The sequence below is a fragment of the Heterodontus francisci genome, chromosome 19 (assembly GCF_036365525.1).
Source record: "Heterodontus francisci isolate sHetFra1 chromosome 19, sHetFra1.hap1, whole genome shotgun sequence".
Lineage (NCBI taxonomy): Eukaryota > Metazoa > Chordata > Chondrichthyes > Heterodontiformes > Heterodontidae > Heterodontus > Heterodontus francisci.
Window position 1 is genome coordinate 63060636 of NC_090389.1, and position 22381 is coordinate 63083016.

At 44.4% G+C, this 22381-nt stretch overlaps 1 non-coding gene across 1 annotated transcript; it reads left to right on the forward strand.

Moving 5' to 3' along the window:
* Positions 1-5477: 5477 nt before the first annotated feature.
* LOC137380465 (U6 spliceosomal RNA) lies at positions 5478-5584 on the forward strand. Its single transcript, XR_010977031.1, has one exon. It is a non-coding gene; the product is annotated as a U6 spliceosomal RNA (small nuclear RNA).
* The last annotated feature ends 16797 nt before the right edge of the window (positions 5585-22381 follow it).

The following is a 22381-nucleotide window of genomic DNA, read 5'->3' on the forward strand; positions in this document are numbered from 1 at the left end:
TCAGAGGGAGATAGAAGAGCAGATATGTAGGCAAATCTCTGAGCAGTGTAACAACAATAGGGCAGTAATAGTAGGGGATTTTAACTACCACAATATTAACTGGGATAGTTTTAGTGTGAAAGGAATTGAGGGAGCAGAATTCTTGAGGTGCATTCAGGAAAATATTTTTGCCCAATATGTAGCAAGTCCAACAAGAGAGGGCACAGTTTTATGCCCTGTGTGCTGTGTATTTTATGCCATGTGGCTGACTAATATTTAACTCTGTTACCAGGTAGGTGGCAGAACCACATCTTCCCATCTCTGAAAGCCAGGCATGCCAAGACTCCACTGATCACCAATGCCTCCTATGCAGATGGCAACTGAGAAATGACTAAAGGGCCATCTTTGGTTCTCTGCCTCTCCCTTCTGTCTTCTGCTCTCTCATTCTGCAGGAGGGAAAGAAGAGACCTGTGACTAACAGGAATGATATGTGTTGAATGGATGGATGGAGAGCATTTGTTGAGGGTGACTATGAGAGATAGGCATGACATTGCATAAGGATGAGTGTGAGTGCCAGTGGTGGATGAATAGATGGGGATGTGAGTAAGTGCATAGTCAGAGAGGGATGGGTGTGTCTGCAAGGTAAATTGGTGTGAGGATTGATGTGCTGGATTAGGCTTGAGAAGGCAGAGTGAGGGAGCTAGGATGAGACGCACATTAGGATATAGGTGAATGTGACACTATACTCACCTTTCTTGCCCTGCTTACACCATTAAACTGCTTTCTGAATGGCACCAGGTACCTGTTGTTGATCTCCAATGGCAACCTCCTACCGTGCATTTTTTGCGCATTCAGCTGGCCTCTTCCTCCCATCAATACGGAACAGTAGCTCCCTCTAGGCCCTTACAGCCCCCAACGGCACATCCAGAGAGGCAGTAATGAAGTGGGGTGCAGCCTTTGACTTTCTATGGTAACACTCCTTTCTCTCTCCTTCCCACCTTCGGTTGCTTCAACTTGCATGTTTGGAGTGTTCCTTTAAATAGTGAAGTCGTGTCTTGCAGGTCATCATCATGCCTGCTGATATTAATTGCTTGGGAAGCCTGGGAATCATATGTTAATGCAGTGACTGTGCTAAAAAGCCACTGAAAGACGCATTTCACATACTTCAGAGTTCCAGAGTTACATTGTCGGCCCCAACCCACCAACAGCGCATCCGTACATGAAAGCCCAGCCCAAGCATTCCACAATTTCCACTGAGAGGAATATCCTGGGACTTGACTGTGTGATTTGCATATCACTGCTGTCATCGGATGCACGATATTATGCCCAGAAATTGGCCCTTCCAACTGTAACTGTTTGGCCAAAGAATGGGCACAATGTGGACCAATTTCTCCTCCATGGTATTTCTTTCACTCACTCACTCCATTCAATGTATTCCATAGCCTCACAATCCTTTGTCTTAAATCTCTTACATTTAATTTTGTATATATATCCTCTCATTAGATACGGGTTGACTGAAACTTCTAGCTGTCTGCTACTAAGTTATTTGCCTAATTTTCCCAAATGTCGATTAAGTACCTTAAGAAAAATAAGCAGCGGTATATAAAGGGATAGTTTAAATAGAATGTAACTGCACTTCAAAGAACCCTAAAGTGAATGATTTTAATTATTATGTAACCCATAACTGTCTTAAATAAGCTAATTTTATAAGTTGTGCATAACAGCATTGTAATACACAACTCTAATGTGTGGAAAAGTTACTTCATTAACTGTAAGAAGTTACTTGAAACTCCTGCTAATGTCTTTGCTCATTAATTAGAACAAATGCAGACCTCAAAATATTTCTAGTAGTTTCCTAGGTTACAATAACTGAATAATTCAATAGTTTCAGCTTATCTACTGTTATCAAGGTGCTCCGTGCTTAAGATGTTCTGAGAACTTGTGATAAAGATTGTAGACATTGGTTCATTTGGAAAACTGAAAATATTCCATTAATGTGTTTTTTTTCAACAAGGGTCACTGGGAAGACACTTTAGGTTTTGTTTGAAAACAATGCTTTACTGGATGTCACATGCCTTAAGCTAAATAAACAACAGAAGACTTGGTGACTTGGGGGAGATGTTTACATAGAAGTGACAACAAAATATATGGTGGTCAGGAGGTTTTGACTTTCTGGATGGGGTGTGGACTGTTTTGAATGTCAGTTGGGTTTGTAGCCTGCTGAAAGAAACATCCAGCTCATTTTTCTCCCCCTCTTTGAGAGACCCTGCAAAAAATCCTGTGTGTGACAGCTAAAACCCCTGATCCTGCATTGCTCCTGCGATTCACAGAATCATTACAATGCAGAAGGAGGCCATTCAGCCCATCATGTCCACACTGGCTCTCTGAAAGAGCAATTCACTCAGTTCCATTCCCCCGCCTTCTCCCCGTAACCCTGCACATTCTTCCTTTTCATATAACTGTCTAACTCCCTTTTGAATGCTTCAATTGAACCTGCCTCCACCACGTTCTCAGGCAGTGCATTCCAGACCTTAACTATTTGCTGCATGAAAAAGTTTCTCCTCATGTCACTTTTACCAAATACTTTAAATCTGTGCCCTATAGTTTTCGATCCTTTCATGAGTGGGAACAGTTTCTCTCTAACTACTCTGTCCAGACCCCTCATGATTTTGAATACTGCTATCAAAAACATCTCTCAGCCTCCTCTTCTCCAAGGAAAACAGTCTTAACTTCTCCAATCTATCTTCATAACTGAAATTCCTCATCCATGGAACCATTCTTGTGAATCTTTTCTGTACACTCTCCAATGCCCTCACATCTTTCCTAAAGTGCGGTGCCCAGAACTGGACACAATACTGAGGCTGAAATAGTGTCTTATACAAGTTCAACGTAACGTCCTTGCTCTTGTTCTCTATGCCCCTATTAATAAAGCCCAGGATACTGTATGCTTTATTAACCGCTCTCTCAACCTGTCCTGCCACCTTCAATGACTTATGCACATATACACCTAGGTCCCTCTGCTCCTGCAGCCCCTTTAGAATGGTACCCTTTATTTTATATTGTCTGTCCATGTTCTTCCTACTAAAATGAATCACTTCCCATTTCTCTGCATTGAACTTCATCTGCCTCCTGTCTGCCCATTCCACCAACTTGTCTATGTCCTTTTGAAGTTCTACGCTATTGTCCTCACAGTTCACAATGAGAAGCTCCTGGAAAGCCTGCCAGATTAATTCTCAATGCCACCTGGAAAAATTTGCTCCAGAAAAGATCCCAGTGACCCGTCTACGTGTACTCAGACGCCAGACTGTATGTTATTTGGGACACAACATATCTTATGCTTTTTCTTCAATAATTAACAAGTATTTGGCCAAAGTTTTTTTCTGTCTTTTTTTTGTAAAAGACCTCTGCGAGAAAATTTCTTTTTTTAATGTAACTGGTGTATGTGTGCGTGTGTGTTGGGTATCTAGACGGGAATAGCTATTTACATTCATATTTCAAACTGTGTGTTAATGCTTTGCATCTTTACTGGATATGTCTTGTTTTATAACAAACTGATAATTTTGTTGTTTATTAAAGAAACCTGGCTGGTATATTTTATTCTGGGATAAAGAGTAGAGTATATGATTGACTGCATCGGTAACTGGGTAAATATTTAAATATATGTTGTGACCTGTGGAGAAGTGGAACCAGGGAGAGATAGTGCACTTCTCCCGCCTCGGTCATAACACTACATAAACAACCCCCAGTGATTTGCTATCTGAAGCTGTCCAAATGCACAAGTGACTGCAGTGGAAAATTTAATTGTTTGGAATTATGTCAAGCAGCAAGTGCCATTGAATTGTATATCAGTCGCAAGACAAAAAAGCATTTACTAATGCATAATTCATAAAGGAATCTTTCTTTATATATTCTTCAATGGGGTATATTTCAACCTTGTGCTAAGTAATGCTAAATGGATATATATCCTCGAATTATTAATTTCACCATAATATTACAAGAGGCTCAATATAGGTAGGTGTAACCTGAGCATTTTGGCTATTAGTTTACAAAAATGTAACCATCACTACTTCTTTATTTTAAGCAGGTACAATATCATAAATAAATAAAGTTAATATATTGGAATATAAAAAGATAAAAAGCATATTACACATAAAAAATAGTTAAAATTCTACAAAAGCTTATGTCTCAATAATGTTCTGTTTAATGTTTGATAACCCAGATGTTGAGGCAAGGTTAGGGTAAAAAAGAAAAAAATGAATAGGAAAGGAGTACAGGACACGATTATACCAGAAGAAGGGAACACAAAGTTGAAGGTATTTGAAAAATGTGATTCAGTTGGTATAGTTAGACAAACTGAATAATTCCTGAGGAAAGGACAGGCGTAAGAATATACCATTAATCCCTTCTCTTCTTGTAAAATTGGTAGCAATTCTGATTGATTCAAAAATGGGTTTCAAAATAGGTCAGTATAGATTTTCTTACTGTTAATAAAAGACACATATGACCATCAAATTGAAAATGTCAGCTGTGCCTCTGATTATTTCCCTCGGTTTAACACACGGTCTGAAAGACAACATCATTGATGAAGCAGCACCCCCTCAGTACTGCACTGAAAACACAGCATAATACTGTCAGCTCAAGTCACTGGAGTGGGTCTTGAACCTATGACTGAGCACAGCTGGAATGGGAATACAATTTCTGATGCTTACTGTCTCCTCAGATTAGGTATATTGTCAGAGGCAGAATAAACTCTACTTCAACAACATACCCGACTGAAATTTATTGACCCCCCCCCCCCCCCGCGCCCCAACAAACATCAGGGGAACGTGGTGGGGGGTGGGCAGGGGAGGTGGTGTGGGGCTGAAAAGTGTCTCCAGGAGAGGGCCACCACGCACCCCGGTTCCGGGAGGGCTCGGCCTGATATTGCCGGCGACAACGAGGCCTCCTGGTGGCCTCCCCACCGCTTGGTGATGGGACACCTATTTAAATATTTAAATTAATTGAAATCAATTAATTAATGATATTTACATTCCCGCCGTCATCAGACCCCTTTCCTCTCCTGAGTGGCGTGAAACAGGGCTGTGTTCTCGCACCTGCACTGTTTGGGATTTTCTTCTCACTACTGATCTCACACGTGTTCAAGTCTTCAGAAGAAGGAACCTTCCTCCACACAAGATCAGATGTTCAACCTTGCCCATCTAAGAGCGAAGACCAAAGTACAGAAGGTCCTCATCAGGGAACTCCTCTTTGCTGATGATACTGCATTAACAGCTCACACAGAAGAGTGTCTGCAGAGACTCATCGACAGGATTGCAGCTGCCTGCAACGAATTTGGCCTAACCATCAGCCTCAAGAAAACGAACATCATGCGACAGGACGTCAGAATTGCTCCATCCATCAATATCGGTGACCATGCTCTGGAAGTGGTTCAAGAGTTCACCTACCTAGGCTCAACTATCACCAGTAACCTGTCTCTTGATGCAGAAATCAACAAGCGCATGCTCGCTTCGGCAGCACATATACTAAAATTGGAACGATACAGAGAAGATTAGCATGGCCCCTGCGCAAGGATGACACGCAAATTCGTGAAGCGTTCCATATTTTGCACATGTCACTCTCTGCCAAACTTGCACATTTATTCCTGTTCCACATTGATGCTAAAATACTAGTTATCCAAACAGTGACAATCTCTTCAAAAAAAAAACAAGCGCATGGGAAAGGCGTCCACTGCTATGTCCAGACTGGTCAAGAGTGTGTGGGAAAATGGCGCACTGACACGGAACACAAAAGTCCGAGTGTATCAAGCCTGTGTCCTCAGTACCTTGCTCTATGGCAGCGAGGCCAGGACAGCGTATGTCAGCCAAGAACGACGTCTCAATTCATTCCATCTTCACTGCCTCCGGAGAATCCTTGGCATCAGGTGGCAGGACCGTATCTCCAAAGCAGAAGTCCTCAAGGCGGCCAACATCCCCAGCATATACACCCTACTGAACCAGCGGCGCTTCAGATGGCTTGGCCATGTGAGCCGCACGGAAGATGGCAGGATCCCCAAGGACACATTATACAGCGAGCTCGTCACTGGTATCAGACACACCGGCCATCCATGTCTCCACTTTAAAGACGTCTGCAAACGCGACATGAAGTCCTGTGACATTGACCACAGGTCGTAGGAGTCAGTTGCCAGTGATCGCCAGAGCTGGTGGACAGCCGTAAAGGCGGGGCTAAAGAGTGGTGAGCCGAAGAGACTTAGCAGTTGGCAGGAAAAAAGACAGAGGCGCAAGGAGAGAGCCAACTGTGTTACAGCCCTGACAACCAGTGGAAGAGTTTGTCACTCTAGAATTGGCCTTTATAGTCACTCCAGGCGCTGCTTCACAAACCACTGACCACCTCCAGGTGCTTACCCATTGTCTCTTGAGACAAGGAGGTCAAAGAGAGAGAGAGAGACATTCCCGCTGTCTGTCCCAGTACGACCTTCGTGCCACGAGCCGGCACTCCCATGCCTTTGGATCCCTGTCCGGGGCACCAAGGCGGAACACTGGTGGGGAGGGGAGAGGAGGTAAGTTTCTCAGTAAGTGGGGAGTGGAGCGGGGTCAAACTAATATCATTGGTGAAGGGGATGGTGGGAAGGGTTATAGTTTAAAGTTTATGCACTTTGGGGGTGGAAGGTCAGGTAGACAAGGTAAGTGTTTTGGGGGGGCAGAGTTCAAGTAACTAATTCTATGGTTATTGGAGGGTGGGTGAGGGGCAAAATAAATGTTTTTAATTTTGTTAATTCTTTGCCACTTAAATTTTTTAATTCAATGGCAGGGCTCAGGCAGCTGATGCCATTGCCCGGGACGGACAGCCCGTCCCCTCCATGTCATCGAGGAGGGGGAGGCAGCCCACCCAGGCTATTTAAATGAGCCGCTGTGCTTAATATTGCGGCGGTTCTATGACGTGCGATCTGCATGGGCGGGCCAACATTGTTTTTGCCTGCCGCCGAATATAAATTTCAGCCTACCATAACTCTAGCTTTAGAAGAGAATTTTGTCACTATCTACACCAGCCGAAATTATTGCCCTTTAGATTTGTGTCAAACTGTGGTCAATTTTGTACTGTGAAACCTATTCACTAGGAACTGCGAAATTTTGTCTCAACTATGTTTCTCATGCAGCTTTTACAGTCAAAAGAAAGAGATAAAGAAAAATATCACGTGTTTGACAAAGTGAAAGACAGCACTCTGTACCAAGATATCTACTTTCTTCCATGAATGCTTTCTGATATTAGGTACAAAAAAGAGTAGTGTTGTATGAAATTAAGGTACTAATTATCTGATTCATAGAGGTTTATGGGAGGGACCTGTCTGAGGTTTGTAAACACCCTTTCCCTGAAAGGATGTGAAATGTATTGCAGATTTGAATAATGGTTAGATGAGAACAATGCTTCAACAGCAGTTTCTGCAGATGGAGTACCCCCTTTCTACTGGAAACAGTTGTTGATAATTTTCTCTCTAATCTAGCATGCTGCTGGCAAGGGGTTGTCCTGTGCCACCTCTTCCATCTCCTCCGCACCTTTGCCATGATCAAAATATGGGGCTGAATTTTATGACCCCCCCCCCCCCCACCCCCACAAAAGAGCAGGATGGTGGCCGGGGGTGGGGGGGAGGGTGGCGTAAAATGGAGTGGAAGGCTCTGGTAGCCCTTCCCGACCCGCTCCCGCCACCACTTCACGCAGGGCCACACGACCCAGGCCAATCAAGGCCCTTAAGTGGCCACTTTACGGCCACTTAAGGGCATTTGCCCGCCTCCACAGGGATTTTACCTGTGGCTAATTGGGCGGCTGAGGCCCAAGAGAAGCTGCCTGACAAAAGCAGGCAGCTCTCTTGATGGCCCGGGGGGGGGGCCCTTATTATCGGGCACCCTGTGCCCAATGGAGGGCTGCCCCAAACACCCCCAACATCCAACACGCACCCCCTTCCCCCCATTTGACTACCCTTGCCTCACCAGGGTCTGCCCAATCACCCCCGGTGAGGCAACCAAAATTTACCTTTATTCCAGGCTCCCCGACATCTTCTTCTTTAAGCTGCTCCCAGTGGCGCTGCTGGGACAGAGAGCTGCCAGCCCGCTGATTGGCCGGCAGCTCTATTAGGCGGGACTTCCTATCTCATGCGGGTGGAAGTCCCGCCCCACACCAATTAAAGCCCAGCGACCCGCAAAATACAGGTCGGATTCCCAGGCGAGGTGGAAGCGGGTTTGCCACCGACTTTTCAGTTGGTGGCCGGCTCCCGTCCGCCCAGGGTTAAATCCCAACCACGATGTCTGTTACCTTTTTTACCTCTTAATCTTTTGTAGATGGAATGTCCATTTCCTTTCTCACTGCAAAATTAGCATACCCTCATCATTCTCTTCCTCACAAGAACAATGGAATTCCAAAAGGGCTACCCTAAAATTAACTTCACTTTTTAAATTTTCTGCAGTACCTAACAACTACCCTTAGTATTTGAGATATTGGCAATTGCTTCCAGGCTTTAGAGCTTACAAGTGCCAATGAAAGGTATTTAGCAATGGGCTCAACTATTCTTTTCCATCTCTGGGACACTGTACTGATCCCATCAGAGCCACCTTTTTTATATCGTGATGGTGTTTCTTGGCGGTGGAATTGGGTGGAAGCTAAAGGAAATCTTTGGGAGAAGGGCAAATTACAGGTATCCCTTTCCATATTATTTTACATAGAATCATATAATGTTTACAGCACAGAAGGAGGCTATTTTTTTTAAATTTTGTGATACAGTACCGAAACAGACCCTTCGGCCCACCGAGTCTGTGTCGACCAACAACCACCCATTTATACTAACCCTACAGTAATCCCATATTCCCTACCAACTACCTACACTAGGGACAATTTACCTATCAACCTGTAAGTCTTTGGCTGTGGGAGGAAACCGGAGCACCCGGCGAAAACCCACGCGGTCACAGGGAGAACTTGCAAACTCCGCACAGGCAGTACCCAGAATCGAACCCAGGTCCCTGGAGCTGTGAGGCTGCGGTGCTAACTACTGCGCCACTGTGCTGCCCATTCATCCCGGCATGTCGATGCGGCTGTCTGCAAAAGCAACTCAGCTAATCCCACTCCCCCGCCCTTTTCCCATAGCCCTGCAAATTTTTTCTCTCCAGGTGCTTAACCAATTCCCTGTTGAAAACCCCGATTGTATCTGCCTCCACCACACGCGAGCAGTGCATTCCAGATCCTAACATTCACTGCATAAAAAAGTTGTTCCTCATGTCTCCATTGGTTCTTTTGCCAATCACCTTAAATTGGTGTCCTCTGGTTCTCGACCCTTCTGTCAACGGGAACAGTTTCTCTCTATCTACTCTGTTTAGGCCCCTCAATTTTGAACACGTCTACCAAATCTCATCTCATCCTTTTCTTCTCTAAGGAGAACAACCCCAGCTTCTCCAATCTATCCACATAACTGAAGTCCCTCATCCTCAAAACCATTCTCGTACATCTTTTCTGCACCCTCTTTAAAGCCTTCACATCGTCCCTAAAGTGTGGTGCCCAGAATTGGACACCATACTCCAAGTGAGGCTGCACCAAAGTTTTATAAAGATTCATCATAACTTCCTTGCTTTTGTGGGCAGTTTTGGAGATCAGTGGCTGCAGTCGGAGAGAAATTTTTTAAAATTTATTTTTATTTAGAGATACAGCACTGAAACAGGCCCTTCAGCCCACCCAGTCTGTGCCGACCATCAAACCACCCATTTATACTAATCCTACATTAATCCCATATTCTCTACCACATCCCTACCATTCTCCTACCACTTACCTACACTAGGGGCAATTTACAATGGCCAATTTACTTATCAACCTGCAAGTCTTTTGGAGGTGGGAGGAAACCAGAGCACCCAGCGGAAACCCACGCAGACACAGGGAGAACTTGCAAACTCCGCACAGGCAGTACCCAGAATTGAACCCGGGTCGCTGGAGCTATGAGGCTGCGGTGCTAACCATTGCGCCACTGTGCCACCCGCATATTTTGAAGTAGGGACTTGGAAGAAGGTTTGCTATCCCATTTTCCTTTTTCATACTACCTCTGTACTACCTGAAATTGCGCAGGGTTCTCCAGGAAAATCCAGGCCTTGAAGTTTAGTAGATATATTCTCCTCAATCAGGGATGGATCCAAGCTGACATATAAAACATCATCAGAAGATAAAGTTGTGTGGTTATATAATGATCTTTATATTTCTCTCTGAGAAAAGCGAGAAACCCATTGTGAATTTTGTCTGTGACATGATGCCTGATATTTAAATAAAGCAAAGTCTCAGGTAAATGTAGATATATGTGATAAGCCTTGCTGGGCTTACAAAGATAGGTAATCAACAGCCTAACTCTTACATTTTTAATTATTTTGTAGTGCTAAAATATGGAGTTGAGTATAGCTGACAACAACTGGAGGGCTTTTTTTTGGCGAAAAAGTGTTAATTTCAATCAAAACTCTTGTTAACATGTTATTTTTAATTCAAGCCCAAATAACATTTTCTATAGTTATTTACAAAGTACTATTTTCATCAAAGTTCCTCATAGGAAGAGAGAAAAGTCTTCACATGCAACATGGTTTTTAAGTAAATGAAGTTGCTGAATAAACATGTTCTCTGAAACAGTGAAAAAAACACAATGCTCAATTGTGTGTTTAAAGAGAAAATTACACAGTATGAGCGAATCAAAGATCAAATCCAACCCACTAATTGCAGTTACAGCATTAAGTTTTCTTCATTGCTCTTGCAACACAAGTTGTAAATGCAAATCATGTTTGAATCCACAACTTGGGGTTCTTGTTCAGATTTGTTTGATGGGCCCATGTTTATAAACATGGCTTTTATCACATTTTTCCATTCAACAACCCTGTACAGCTGGAATAAGACAATATATTTTATGATGGATACTCAGAAGCTTTTCCCCCCATACTTACCAATACCTGCTATTGTGCTCTAATATGTCAAAACAAGAATATCAACCAAGCATGTTGCATCAACAAATGGTCACACTGCCAGAGTGACTTTTTTTTTATTCATTCACGGGATGTGGGTGTCGCTGGCCACAATGACCTTCATTTATTGCCCATCCCTAATTGCCCTTGAGAAGGTGGTGGTGAGCTGCCTTCTTGAACCGCTGCAGTCCATGTGGGGTAGGTACACCCACAGTGCTGTTAGGAAGGGAGTTCCAGGATTTTGACCCAGCGACAGTGAAGGAATGGCGATATAATTCCAAGTCAGGGTGGTGTGTGACTTGGAGGGGAACTTGCAGGTGGTGGTGTTCCCATGTATTTGCTGCCCTTGTCCTTCTAGTTGGTAGAGGTCGCGGGTTTGGAAGGTGCTGTCGAAGGAGCCTTGGTGCATTGCTGCAGTGCATCTTGTAGATGGTACACACTGCTGCCACTGTGCGTCGGTGGTGGAGGGAGTGAATGTTTGTAGATGGGGTGCCAATCAAGTGGGCCGCTTTGTCCTGGATGGTGTCGAGCTTCTTGAGTGTTGTTGGAGCTGCACCCATCCAGGCAAGTGGAGAGTATTCCATCACACTCCTGACTTGTGCCTTGTAGATTGTGGGCAGGCTTTGGGGAGTCAGGAGGTGAGTTACTCGCCTCAGGATTCCTAGCCTCTGACCTGCTCTTGTAGCCATGGTATTTATATGGCTACTCCAGTTCAGTTTCTGGTCAATGGTAACTCCTAGGATGTTGATAGTGGGGGATTCAGCGATGGTAATGCCGTTGAATGTCAAGCGGAGATGGTTAGATTCTCTTTTGTTGGAGATGGTCATTGCCTGGCACTTGTGTGGCGCGAATGTTACTTGCCACTTATCAGCCCAAGCCTGGATATTGTCCAGGTCTTGCTGCATTTCTACACAGACTGCTTCAGTATCTGAGGAGTTGTGAATGGTGCTGAACATTGTGCAATCTTCAGAGAACATCCCCACTTCTGACCTTATGATTGAAGGAAGGTCATTGATGAAGCAGCTGAAGATGGTTGGGCCTAGGACACTACCCTGAGAAACGCCTGCAGTGATGTCCTGGAGCTCAGATGATTGACCTCCAACAACCACAACCATCTTCCTTTGCACTAGGTATGATTCCAGCCAGCGGAGGGTTTTCCCCCTGATTCCCATTGACCTCAGTTTTGCTAGGGCTCCTTGATGCCATACTCGGTCAAATGCTGCCTTGAAGTCAAGGGCAGTCACTCTCACCTCACCTCTTGAGTTCAGCTCTTTTGTCCATGTTTGAACCAAGGCTGTAATGAGGTCTGAGGAGCTGAGTGTCCCTGGCGAAACCCAAACTGAGCATCACTGAGCAGGTTGTTGCTAAGCAAGTGCTGCTTGATGGCACTGTTGATGACACCTTCCATCACTTTACTGATGATTGAGAGTAGGATAATGGGGCGGTAGTTGGCCGGGTTGGATTTGTCCTGCTTTTTGTGTACAGGACATACCTGGGCAATTTTCCACATTGCAGGGTAGATGCCAGTGTTGTAGCTGTACTGGAACAGCTTGGCTAGGGGCGCGGCAAGTTCTGGAGCACAGGTCTTCAGTACTATTGCCGGAATATTGTCAGGGCCCATAGCTTTTGCAGTATCCAGTGCCTTCAGTCGTTTCTTGATATCACGTGGAGTGAATCGAATTGGCTGAAGTTTGGCATCTGTGATGCTGGGGACTTCAGGAGGAGGCCGAGATGGATCATCAACTCGGCACTTCTGGCTGAAGATTGTTGCAATGCTTCAGCCTTATCTTTCGCACTGATGTGCTGGGCTCCCCCATCATTGAGGATGGGGATATTTGTGGAGCCACCTCCTCCAGTTCGTTGTTTAATTGTCCACCACCATTCACGGCTGGATGTGGCAGGACTGCAGAACTTAGATCTGATCCGTTGGTTATGGGATCGCTTAGCTCTGTCTATCGCACGCTGCTTACGCAGTTTGGCATGCAAGTAGTCCTGGGTTGTAGCTTCACCAGGTTGACATCTCATTTTGAGGTATGCCTGGTGCTGCTCCTGGCATGCCCTCCTGCACTCTTCATTGAACCAAGGTTGGTCTCCTGGCTTGATGGTAATGGTAGAGTGGGGGATATGCCGGGCCATGAGGTTACAGATTGTGGTTGAGTACAATTCTGCTGATGGCCCACAGCGCCTCATGGATGCCCAGTTTTGCATTGCTAGATCCGTTCGAAATCTATCCCATTCAGTACGGTGATAGTGCCACACAACAAGATGGACGGTATCCTCAATGTGAAGGTGGGACTTCGTCTCCACAAGGACTGTGCGGTGGTCACTCCTACCAATACTGTCATGGACAGATGCATCCGCGGCAGGCAGATTGGTGAGGACGAGGTCGAGTATGTTCTTCCCGCGTGTTGGTTCCCCCACCACCTGCCGCAGACCCAGTCTAGTAGCTATGTCCTTTAGGACTCGGCCAGCTCGGTCAGTAGTGGTGCTACCGAGCCACTCATGGTGATGGACATTGAAGTCCCCCACCCAGAGTACATTTTGTGTCCTTGCCACCCTCAGTGCTTCCTCCGTGGTGTTCAACATGGAGGAGTACTGAGTCATCAGCTGAGGGAGGGCAGTAGGTGGTAATCAGTAGGAGGTTACCTTGCCCATATTTAACCTGATGCCATGAGACTTCATGAGGTCCAGAGTCGACGTTGTGGACTCCCAGGGCAACTCCCTCCCTACTGTATACCACTGTGCCACCACCTCTGCTGGGTCTGTCTTGCCGGTGGGACAGGACGTACCCGGGGATGGTAATGGCAGTGTCTGGGACATTGTCTGTTAGGTATGATTCCGTGAGTATGACTATGTCAGGCTGTTGCTTGACTAGTGGGACAGCTCTCCGAACTTTGGCACAAGCCCCCAGATGTTAGTAAGGAGAACTTTGCAGGGTCGACAGGGCTGGGTTTGCCGTTGTCGTTTCCGGTGCCTAGGTCGATGCCAGGTGGTCCGTCCGGTTTCATTCCTTTTTATAGACTTCGTAGCGGTTAGGTACATCTGAGTGGCTTGCTAGGCCATTTCAGAGGGCATGTAAGAGTTAACCACATTGCTGTGGGTCTGGACTCACATGTAGGCCAGACCAGGTAAGGACAGCAGATTTCCTTCCCTAAAGGACATTAGTGAACCAGATGGGTTTTTACAACAATCGACAATGGTTTCATGGCCATCATTAGACTAGTTTTTAATTCCAGATTTTTTATTAAGTTGAAATTCCACCTTCTGCTGTGGTGGGATTCGAACCCATGTCCCCAGAGGAATACCCTGGGTCTCTGGGTTACTAGTCCAGTGATAATACCACTACGCCACCGCCTACCATCAACATGCTCAAAGGAAAGTTTTTGTAATATGTAAGAAAAAGACTGCTAAATTCTGTAAGAACAATGTGCAACCAAATGGAGAAGAAAAACATATATAAACCATCTTACCAACAGCAAGAAGACATCAGACTACCTCAGCATGAAGCAATTTGCTCTAAAGTCTGACTAGTTAACTCTCTTCCTACCCTCCTATTGTCTATGAAGGTATTGACCCATTTGGGCAGGGGGGGGGGGTGGTGGGATAGAGTTGAAAGGGCACTGAGGCACTTCTCTCAAGTGGCCTTTATCCATGTGAGTCTTGGCAGACTATTTGACATTGGGGGCAGCGGGGGGTGGAGTGGGGGTGGGGGGGAGGGGTTCACTGCTAAGCTTGATTCTAGCCCTATCTGATATTCATGAACACATATTTACAGGTCAATAGCAATCAGTTGTGACAACTCTAGTCAGTTTTTGCCTCACTATTTTGTGTGGTGCCATGGCCATTTGTAGCTACTTTTTCACTGCCTGACTGAGATTATCCAACTCAGCACAGACTGGGGATGAACCTGGAATCTTGCTACATTGTACTTTTCGTTACTTACTGCATAAACTTGCTGAGCCATTGTGGCACCTGTTTAGTTTCTAACTTCCGAAATGAAGACAAATGATGTAGTCAAACAATTTTGGTTGTGATTGAATGAAATAGAATGGTGAATACTAAAGTTGTCTTTCACAGCTCAACAAATCTGAAACAATCCGATAACAAAGATTATATACGTTCAAAATCAGAAGTCAAATCTGAATTACATTAATTCTACACACTAGAATAGAGAAATGTGCATGAGATGAATAGAAATGACAACTGATCAACTAGTCTGTGCTCTTCTGATGGAGGGGTCAAATTTGTGTTGTGTAAGCTGTGTGATGGCGTTGATATGCCATTGCTAATTTAGGATGCAGCTATTCTACTATTGTCATATCAATGCACAGAAATGTATAAGTACAAAGGGTTGATTTTATGCAGGGGGAAATGGGCAGCAGCGGATCAGCTGCCCATTTTACACTCCATTTTGTTGTTTTCTCTCCTATTGACTTCAAGTCAAATGACTCAGTGCCACACCACAAACAGCTCTTACCTACAGCTTAGACTGGGATCAATGTGGACACTCTGGTCTGTATGGTGTAGTACCACACCAGATGGTGGTCAATCTACATCACAGATCCAAATCTGGGACACTCTGATCAGTATGACACAGCACCACAATGCTTGGTCTTCTTCTTTGGCCTCCTTGTCTCGAGAGACAATGGGTAAGCGCCTAGAGGTGGTCAGTGGTTTGTGGAGCAGCGCCTGGAGTGCTATAAAGGCCAATTCTAGAGTGACAGACAATGCTTGGTAATCTACTGAATAAACCCTGGAATTTTTATGATAAGTGCTTTTAAATAATGAAATACAAGTTACATATTAGATCAGCTTTATGAACAATGATATACTCATTGTTGGATGCAAAGTCTTGCCAGTTTTCTTGTGGTGTGTCAAAACACATGAGATTAGGACTACTGCTCATGTGAAGGATAAACACTGACATGGACTAGTTAGGCCAAACGGCTTGATTGTACACTGCAATTTCTATGTAATTCTATTATTAAGTGGGTTCTGTGGTTTCAGGGGATTATCAGTGTAAGTTTTATAGTGCATGAAGGTATTGGTAGGGATATAAGTTTGTTCATGGGTGTATCTTCAACCTGATACATTGACTCCTGACAAATACAAAGAATTTTCAGAAGCATTTAACTCTGCTGGCAATCTGCATGCAATGAAAAGGTAATTGAAGGCTTAATTAGATGTCATCACATTGCAAGTTACAACTTATATCACAACTATGCAGAGCCATATGTGCTCTTTGTCTACGAAATTGTGAAGAGCATTAACTAATCTTAGTCTTTGATATGGGCAAACAAAAATATTTTACAGCACATTCAATTTTACTGATTTATTGGGTTCTTTTGAAGAACATATTTTGTGGCATTTTATTTCGATAATATGGGATTCTAAATCAGTTGGAATTTTCAAGCTGGAGATTGACAATATTTTTGTTAGGTAAGGTTATCAAGAGATATGGAACAAAGGTGGGGAAATGGAATTGAAGTACAGATCTGCCATGATCTAATACAATGGCAGACAAGGCTTGAGGGGCTGAATTTTTTTTTATTCATTCATGGGATGTGGGCGTCGCTGGCTAGGCCAGCATTTATTGCCCATCCCTCGTTGTCCTTGAGAAGGTGGTGAAGAGTTGCCTTCTTGAACCGCTGCAGTCCATGTGGGGTAGGTGCACCAACAGTGCTGTTAGGAAGGGTGTTCCAGGATTTTGATCCAGCGACAGTGAAGGAATGGAAATCTAGTTCCAAGTCAGGATGGTGTGTGGCTTGGAGGGGAACTTGCTGGTGGTGGTGTTCCCAAGCACCTGCTGTCCTTGTCCTTCTAGGTGGTAGAGGTCGCGGGTTTGGAAGGTGCTGTCTAAGGAGCCTTGGTGCGTTGCTCCAGTGCATCTTGTAGATGGTACACACTGCTGCCACTGTGCGTCGGTGGTGGAGGGAGTGAATGTTTGTAGGTGGGGTGCCAATCAAGCGGGCTGCTTTGTCCTGGATGGTGTCGAGCTTCTTGAGTGTTGTTGGAGCTGCACCCATCCAGGCAAGTGGAGAGTTTTCCATCACACTCCTGACTTGTTCCTTGTAGATGGTGAACAGGCTTTGGGGAGTCAGGAGGTGAGTTACTCGCCGCAGGATTCCTAGCCTTTGACCTGCTCTTGCAGCCACGGCATTTATATGGCTACTTCAGTTCAGTTTCTGGTCAATGGTAACCCCCAGGATGTTGATTCTGTGGGATTCAGTGATTGTAATGCCATTGAATGTGAAGGGGAGATGGTTAGATTCTCTCTTGTTGGAGATGGTCATTGCCTGGCACTTGTGCGGTGTGAATGTTACTTGCCACTCATCAGCCCAAGCCTGGATATTGTCCAGGTCTTGCTCCATTTCTACACGGATTGCTTCAGTATCTGAGGAGTTGCGAATGGTGCTGAACATTGTGCAATCATCAGCGAACATCCCCACTTCTGACTTTATGATTGAAGGAAGTTCATTGATAAAGCAGCTGAAGATGGTTGGACCTAGGACATTACCCTGAGGAACTCCTGCAGTGATGTCCTGGAGCTGAGATGATTGACCTCCAAAAACCACAACCATCTTCCTTTGTGCGAGGTATGACTCCAACCAGCAGAGATTTTCCCCCCGATTCCCATTGACTCCAGTTTTGCTAGCACTCCTTCATGCCATACTCGGTCAAATGCTGCACGGATGTCAAGGGGAGTCACTCTCACCTCACCTCTGGAGTTCAGCTCTTTTGTCCACATTTGAACCAAGGTTGTAATGAGGTCAGGAGCTGAGTGGTCCTGGCAGAACCCAAACTGAGCGTCACTGAGCAGGTTATTGCTAAGCAAGTGCCACTTGAAAGCACTGTTGACAACCCCTTCCATCACTTTACTGATGATTGAGAGTAGACTGATGGGGTGGTAATTAGCCGGGTTCGACTTGTCCTGCTTTTTGTGTACAGGACATACATACTTGGGCAATTTTCCACATTGCCGGATAGATACCAGTGTTGTAGCTGTACTGGAACAGCTTGGTTAGGGACGAGTCAAGTACTGGAGCACAGGTCTTCAGTACTATTTCCAGAATGTTGTCAGGGCCTATAGCCTTTGCAGTATCCAGTGCCTTCAGTCCTTTCTTGATATCACGCGGAGTGAATCGAATTGGCTGAAGACTGACATCTTTGATGCTGGGGACTTCAGGAGGAGGTCGAGATGGATCATCCACTCGGCACTTCTGCTGAAGATTGTTGCAAATGCTTCAACCTTATCTTTTGCACTGATGTGCTCCCCGATCATTGAGGATGAGCATATTTGTGGAGCCACCTCCTCTAGTTAGTTGTTTAATTGTCCACTACCATTCACGGCTGGATGTGGCAGGACTGCAGAGCTTAGATCTGATCCTTTGGTTATGGGATCGCTTAGCTCTGCCTATCGCATGCTGTTTACGTTGTTTGGTACGCAAGTAGTCCTGGGTTGTAGCTTCACCAGATTGATGCCTCATTTTGAGATACACCTAGTGCTGCTCCTGGCATGCCCTCCTGCACTCTTCATTGAACCAGGGTTGGTCCCCCGGCTTGATGGTAATGGTAGAGTGGGGGAATCTGCCGGACCATGAGGTTACTGATTGTGGTTGAGTACAATTCTGCTGCTGCTGATGGCCCACAGCGCCTCATGGATGCCCAGTTTTGCATTGCTAGATCTATTCGAAATCTATCCCATTTATCACAGTGGTAGTGCCACACAACACGATGGAGGGTATCCTCAATGTGAAGATGGAACTTGGCCTCCACGAGGACTGTGGTCACTCCTACCAATACTGTCATGGACAGATGCACCTGGGACAGGTAGATTGGTGAAGACGAGGTCAAGTATATTTTTCCCTCTTGTTGGTTCCCTCACCACCTGCTGCAGACCCCGTCTAGCAGCTATGTCCTTTAGGACCCAGCCAGCTCAGTCAGTAGTGGTGCTACCGAGCCACTCTTGGCGATGGACATTGAAGCCTCCCACCCAGAGTACATTTTGCACCCTTGCCACCCTCAGTGCTTCGTCCAAGTGCTGTTCAACATGGAGGAGTACTGAATCGTTAGCTGAGGGAGGGCGGTAGGCAGTAGGTGGTAATCAGCAGGAGGTTTCCTTGCTCATGTCTGAGCTGATGCCATGAGACTTCTTGGGTCTGGAGTTGATGTTGAGGACTCCCAGGGCAACCCCCTCCCGACTGTATACCGCTGTGCCACCACCTCTGGTGAGTCTGTCCGCCGGTGGGACAGGACATACTCGGGGATGGTGATGGTGATGGCCTGCTCCTGTTCCTATCTTCCTACTCTCGCCTCCAGATACTTTAAGAAATCAGCCATTTGCACTGCTAAAATATTTTAGAAACAAAACTGAAACAAAATTGCCATCCAGCTCAGTCAAATAAGCACTCCAATCTCAGGAAGAGGTACTTGTAAAAACGCATTAGTTTTATATAAAGTAGAATCTTCTTTCTGCAAGTCCCTTCACAGTCACACTTCAACAGTTCTGGATTGAACGTAACATTTAATGTGTACTTTAAAAAGATTCAGGAAACTATATTTTCAATTTCTTTGTTGAAAACCTGAGAAAATTTAAAATAAGAGAAAAGCATCAAACTATATTTTGAAGCCGAAGTCATTTGAATTTGATCTCTTTGTGTCTGTGCATGGGAGACAAGACAGAAGGCTGAAGATTTTAATGAAATTGTGGATTTGGTTACTCAGATTAGAATGAGTGACAGATAAAATTTGCAGGTGCCTGGAGGAAAATGGTCTTTGGGATTTTTTTTTGATTCAACACCAGCAGTGGGAAACCTTACCCAGGTTTTCCATCCAGATTTCACTGCACCTATGATTTTCTGATATATATTGGTGGAGACTGAGGTTTCCCAGACTCAGATTATTACTCTTTGATTACTGATATGTTCGTCAGGATTGTGTCATGTACCAGCTGCATGCAAACAACATTAGTTATACACAACACAGGCTGGACTGTAATATATTTCTTATCATCTAATGTTAGAATATAGGAACAGGAATAGACCTCACTCATTCATTTTAGGAATTTTTTTTTTAGTTAATATTCAAACAACATTATTTGGAGAGTGAATTTAGTACAGCTAGAAAAGGTTCTGCTTCCTGACTATTGAGTAAGGTTTCAAACTGCTTGCAACAATAATGAGAAAACCTATGCAGATTAACCAAACGCAATTGGTAAAAGGCAAGCAATGTTGCCGAGGTGAAGTTATGCTCAAGTTTCCACACAAGCTCATTAGCATAAGCCTGATTGTAAGATCTCCCTTGAATGAGTGCAATCAAGCAGTCCAATCAAATGTAATCAATTTGTGACTGAAACAAGGCCAATGGGGCTCAAGATGCTAATTGGGATTGTGCAAAAGGTAAAAAACAGAGTGAGGCTGAAGATCACAAGGTAAGACAGCTACAACTGACTGTTGGTCGCTGTGGGCTTCAATTAACACATTACTCCAGCAGAGCTGGACACACTTGTGTAACTTCAACTGACTGCTGGTCACAAGTCTTTGATGTGCCAAGGGCAGATAAATTGACTGAATTCAAATGAAGTTAAACTGAATTGAAAATCATTTAAAGTAATTACAGCAGCAAGAGGACGAACAGACCTGGGTCAGGCTTCAGGCTGCTCATGTGATTAACACTGGATTAATGTGACCATGTGCCTGTGCACCAAAGTACTAGGGTGCAATTAGCAGAAACATGCTATTCCAATCTGAGGGAACTGTCCAGGCAAATTCACTTTGAAACAATGTAAAAGATCATGGATAATTCAGCATAAGGTGGTTAATGGCACAACTCATTTATGCTTAAAATTCTGTGATCTTTAACGCTATTTCATTTGATTTTGCGTAGATTAAGCCAATATCTGGGTGGAAACTCAAGGCCGAAGTCTTTATGAGAGACAGTTTCCCAGAGTCCTGAAAATGTGGCAGGTAAAAAGGCTCCGGAGTCTATCATTGTGTGTGTGTGTCCTTGAGCATCAGGAAGGTCGTGGGTTGGGGAGGGGGTTGGTGGTGGTTGGTGTTGGCCTAACATAAACTTTTAACAGAAATTTGGCTTTGCGTTCATGAACACACAAGTTTTAAGGCTTCATCACCAAAAAAAACCAAACACATATTTCGAACGTCACTTATGGTTTGTGGTGTTATTGGAGGTATTACACTAAGTATTTGGATTGCGATCGTATTATCTTTTGTCAAAATCCAGAAACTGGGTCAGCTAATAGTCGGCACCAGTTGTGGATTTGCTATTAGAAGCTTTTTGAATTCTGAGCCAGGGGCATGTTGCCAGCAAAGGTAAGGCACGACAGATAAAGCGCCTCACTTGTTCCTAACAACACAGTATCTGTCTTTGCAAAACTGAAAGGTATTAAAGAACTTTTGTTTAATGCTTTCAGATTTAGGAAAAAAAGAAATATGAGAGCCATTTCCACAGTAATTCACATACCCTTTGATTGTGTTCCTTGAAATCTCGTCCAAGTTTAATCCATTTAGTCTAGACCTAGCTTGGTGTTGTGGTTAGAAATTTAAGCTTTAAAGTCACAGTTCTTTTATCAAAAGTAAAACGTAAGGATATAAGAAAATCCATAAAAGTGTGCTATTGTGTGGTAGCGATACTTCTTCCTTTGAGCTGAGGGCATTAATCTGATTCTACCATTTGCTGTCCCATTGTATTTATGGCCTACTGTCTTGCTGTTCACTTTCTGAGTGTCAAACATGAAATATGACAATAGCTTGACTCTCTTGGGTACCCAATTACCATTCTTGCTCTAAAGGAAATGCTTTTAGTCTTAAATTTATCATTAGACTGCATCGAACTAGCAAAGTAGGAGTTACGTTTTGACTTGGTATTGCATATCTTGATGGGTAACAGGCTACTTTGTGTATTTCAGTTGTGAAACAAAGGACGGTGTCCCTCTTCAAATGCACCATTTACAATTTCTTGCCATATCTTTGTGATCTTGCTCCACAATTAGGGCTGCCCAATGAGAAAGCAGCCCTGTGATCACAGATTCTTATTTTCTAATGCAAGGTATTCCGGCCTGTTTGCTATAAATGTTTTAAAGGGCCCTCTAATCAAGCATTGATGTGGAATTGTTTTCTATAATATCCTTTGGTACTTCTGGGTTACCTTTTTTGCCACTGGGGGGATATATCTGCACAACTATGTATTTCCTCAGTCAGGCCAAATTTCAATATTTGACACTCTGACCTGCAGATCACCTAGGGTTAGCAGTTTGCACCCAAGAACTCACGTTGAATAATTGTCCCCCTCCTCCATCATTGCTGACCTTTCTGTCTGTACTTTTTCCTCTTTCCTAGGACTGGAGGGAATGTTCACATTCTACCTTCCATATGCATCCTCACTACTTAACAACACTTAAAAGCAAAGCAAACCAGAGA